General features: G+C 44.5%; 1 long non-coding RNA gene across 1 annotated transcript; it reads right to left on the bottom strand.

Annotated features, from left to right (window-relative positions):
• Positions 1 to 2,177: 2,177 nt before the first annotated feature.
• On the bottom strand, positions 2,178 to 3,865 carry LOC130684222 (uncharacterized). The gene is made up of 3 exons (XR_008998408.1): positions 3,735 to 3,865; positions 3,550 to 3,647; positions 2,178 to 2,776 (listed from the first exon to the last, which is right to left on the bottom strand). It is a non-coding gene; the product is annotated as an uncharacterized LOC130684222 (long non-coding RNA).
• Positions 3,866 to 4,594: the final 729 nt, after the last annotated feature.

Genomic DNA, 4,594 nt, shown 5'->3' with positions numbered 1-4,594 from the left:
GCACCTCCATATCAATAGGTGTTAAAGAGAGGTGGAGAGAAGTAGTTCATCTCCATATCAAAAGGTAATTGCAAGGGCCAGCAAGGGCATATCTGGACCCAAGAGGTTGGGTGGGGTCCCTTCTTCTCCCACCAGGTTGTGAGAGACACAGGTGAGCAGAAGTGGACAACTGCTTGTAGGCAATAAATGGTTTCTCCCACTTTATTTCTCCCTTTGACTGATTTTGTTTTCAAAAGTATTACAGTAAGAAATGCCACTCATTTATTTATCACTAAGAAAGATAAAGGCTCTCTCTGGGACAGAGAAGTGTTCTTACAGTACTTCTCTGTAGAGAAATATTTTTTCTTTCTCATTAAATATTTTGAAGTCATGGAAAGAGTCTTAGCCATCTTTGGGAATTCATCAAGCACCTTACGCTTTTTCTTGAGATTTCCCTATAATACGAATTAAGGCTTGAATTTAGGGACTACAGTGGGAGAAGCCACAGAGTTGGTGGTGCCTCTAATATAGTTCAAAATTCAAGGAAAACTTGGAAGATGCCATAACAGTATCTCAATTACACAAGTACTTTCACAATTGCTTTAATTCTATTTTGTCCAACCATGACACCATCTTTTTCTTTGAGTCTGCAACTCAACACATCAGAAATGGTGAATAATGAATGACATTTCCATATTGCTCATTGTCAGAAAGATGTGTGCTTTCAAAGGTGATGATGATTTGCTCTGATAAATACACATTTCCCCACCTAGTTAATCTGCCAACCCAGGGCATACATTTATAAGGCAACAAGGAGATTTAGGTATAACCTGTGGTTATGATAAAGTTAAGCAGCCCACATAGGGGTAGAACCTATCTTCTGGCCCCAGTCAAGACCAGGTGGTCCTTTCTTGATGACACAGCCCCCGCTTGACTCTCTCTGCTGCTGTCAATGGCCTGGAAGATGGGCTGTATCTCCCTTGATCCTAACAGTGGCTGTCTGCTCTGAGTCCTTTGTTCCTGGAACATCTTACTCCTGCCAGTGACCCCTGGCAATGTCACTGCCCAGCACCATCAGCATCCCTCTCTACTTCCATGGTGCAAGGAGATGTTCTGTGTCTCTACTCCCGATACGGGATCTGGGGCTCACTCAGCGTCACTCCCCCAAGCTGAACAGAGCATCCCCAGGAGAAGATAAGATGCACACCAATTGACTCCTTCTGCCTCTTTTTCTTTTCTTCTCCCCAAATTCTACTGAGTCAGAAGCCATTCAGATTCCCTTTCTTGTACCTCACACCTTCCGAGTTTTATGTCTATGTGACCTGATTTCTTAACATGAAAATGTTTTTCTAAAATTTAGCTTTTGTGTTATGTTAAATATTTCCACTAGGATTTAAAGGAGAAAGAACTCTAGATTCTTTTCTGGATACTGGAATAAAAAATAACCAGGAAGAAGCCATTGTTATGTGTCCTAGGTCAATCCATCACCATTCCCTCAAGAATGTACATAGGGGACCCCTGCAGTAGACAGCGCAGACCCCCCTCACTTCCTGAATCTGTTCCTCACCTCTCCTGAGTCCTCCTGACACCATGCGTTGCTGCAGCTGTGGAGGCTGCAGCGGCGGCGGCTGCACTGGCTGCACCATCTGCAGGTGCTACGGGGTGGCGGCTGCTGTTCCTCCTGCTGCCCCTGTTGCGGCGGCTGCTGTGGGGGCTGCTGCAGCGTCCCCGTGGTTTGCTGCACGCACCGCTCCCGGGGCTGAGGCTCGTATGGCTGCAGCTGCAGCTGCGGGCAGGGCTGCTGCGGGCGGAAGGGCTGCTGTCAGCAGACAGGCTGCTGTAAGGAGCGGTGCAGCTGCTAGGCGGGGGTTCGGCTCGCCTGTGGGGTCACAGATGCTTGGGGCTTGCTCACAGCATTTGGTAAGACTTCCCTCCCTCCCTCCTGGCTGCTTCCTCCTGCCTTGAATACCTCGATGTCTTGCAACTGCTCGCTCTGTCCCTTGCATTCTGAAGTTCCGGGGCTTTTCTTTCCCCTCAGTTCAGTATCATGACAACCGCAATTTCTTCTCCCTGTATATTCCAGAACTTAGCATCAAGGAGGTGACTATTCTCTGTCATCTTTGTAATTGTCTCCATTTGGAAGAAGGACAAAAGACCATTATATACTGTCAACGTTGAGATGTGGAAACACAGCCATCTATGGCAAAAATCTATTTATAAGGTTAACAAAAAATCATGACAGCTAATTTTTCAGAAAAAATGACTTACGATGAAAGTTTTGTTCTGTTGTACATTCACTAACTTGTTTCCCATTTCTATGTCTCTGTTTTTTTTTCTTTTCAGGGTAACTTTCTCAATTGAAAAAAGTTCCTTATTGTAATGTGTCTCTCTGTTCTGTAAGATGTGCACCCTCCCATGCTTGAGGCCAATGAGCAAAGACAAAGGGTGATACTGGAATACCTGGGGTAGGTTTCAGTTCATGGACGATGGGCTCGACACTGTCCTCTCGTGGGTTTTACAGTAAAGACGGGAATCTGGGGGGAGATCTCCAAACACTGGCCATCAGTGCCATCGAGGGGGATCCCTGCTCTCCTCTCCCACAGATGCTCTCAGGACGTTTGTCGGCAGCTGGCTCTGGCTGTGTTGGGCAGTCCCAGCGTGGCAAGTCATAGCTTCACTCCAGCATTCCAGGTACTTTCTGCTCATTCATTCAGCAAATACATGAAAGCAGTACTAGGTACACAGCCAAGCACTAGACAGCTAAAGGTAATAAGCCTTTGCCTTCAAAGCATTGAGTCTAAGAGGGAGACAGAGAGCGGCAATTACAAAAAGCTTCCTATCTCAGATTTCTTTGCCTGGTCACCTTTCCCCCACTCCGACTACCAACAATTCAATGATTCAAATATTTCTGTGCACATTTTTGCAGCCACTTTGTTAAGTGCCAGTCTAAGAGACTCTCCCTTCACTTGCTAGGTAAGCTTACCAGGTGAGTTGGTGACATTTTCCACAGGGTTCCCACTTGGTGTCCCTCCTCCAAGCCCCTCATCCCTCCTGACTGACCCCTCACTCTTTCTGCTGATCTTCTTTGCGTCCTCTGTATGCTTTTCCCAACTTTAACGCCCCAAACCTCAGACCCTGGCCCTTTCCTCTGTCATTCTATGCCCTCTTCTGCTCTTTCCTCTGTCTTTTTTTTGTTCTTTTCCCTAGCATTTATCATTTTCTAATATACCATAAGATTCAGGAATTTATCATGTTACCCTACGGTGTTCCATCTGCATCCCCCATGTACAAATGGAATGCACACTCTACAGAGCAAAGATTTCTAACTCTTTTGCTCGCTAATGTACCTCAAGCATCTTAGAACAGTGTCCAGCACATGGCACGTACTCAATAAATAGCTTCTTTATGAATAAACTGTATTTTAAACTTTTTATTATGGAAAATGCCAAACATACACAAAAGTGGAGAACATTACAATAAATTGCATAATAAATGTCTAAGAGCCACCACCCAAGTAAACAATTATCAACATGGCCAATCTCTTGTCATCTATATACTCACACAACTTACATGAAACCACATCCAGACCTCTGGTCATCTCATCAGTAAACATGTTTAGGTTCCTCAAAAGAATGAATTCTTCTTCATCTCTCTGACCTAGATTATGGCTATGAGATATCAAAGACAGAAAATAACTTCTCAAGGTCCAAACTGAGGACTTTTCCTGGTGAGAGGTACAGAAGAAATCACCATACCTTTAACCTTCAAGAAAACAGCACAGTATTCCCTGGAAAGGCCCAGCAATTCAGAAGGGCACCCACTCTGTTGCACAGTGAACAAGGCACTCCCACTCCTGCGGTGCATCCTGGTTATTTACAAGCAGACTTCCCCCAAATCCTAGGAAAGTGAGAATAGAAAATCTAAACCACTAGGATGATGACCCAAAACATCTGGGGAGCTTTTAATGAACTGTTATTACTGCTAGTAGCCCTTAGAAACCAAACACTGTTTATCTTTGGGGAAGGTTTTCCATTTCCTCCAACAGAACCAAAAAAGTTGTTTTTAAAATTCCATTTTAACCAACGAGAGCTATACAATGCTTTTTTAAAAAAACCTCTGCTTAATAAAAAATATTTATTATATGAACTATTTGTTAGAAAATTCTCAAAGTACAAGGAAACCACACCAATTCACCACCTTAAAAAAAAACAAAAAACTCAGTGCTTATAACATTGACTCTAGAGCTAGGATAGCCCAACAAAAATCCAGGCTTCTCTATTTACGAGCCGTATTGTGCTCTGCCTCACTTTCTCCATACGCAGAATGGACATCTTAGCTGTATTTCTCATGCGTTTGGGGGAGAAATAAGTGGATTTATAGGAAAGGATGTATTTATAAACCAATCGACACTGCACCGAGCTCATGCTGCTTGTTTACATTGATATCGGGTGTCAGCATGCCACTGCAGTCTTCTCCTTTCGTGCAGACAGACGTACGTCCGCAGGGTTTGTCTACAGACTTGGGATTTCTGCCTCCCAGTGTAAAGGTTCAGGAAGCCTGTCGTTAGCATATGTAAAACGTGGGGGCGGGGCCTCCGGTCTCCGCACTGGGCAGG

This window comes from Manis pentadactyla, chromosome 6, assembly GCF_030020395.1.
Source record: "Manis pentadactyla isolate mManPen7 chromosome 6, mManPen7.hap1, whole genome shotgun sequence".
Taxonomy (NCBI): Eukaryota; Metazoa; Chordata; class Mammalia; order Pholidota; family Manidae; genus Manis; species Manis pentadactyla.
This window is presented reverse-complemented; position numbering and strand designations above follow the sequence as displayed.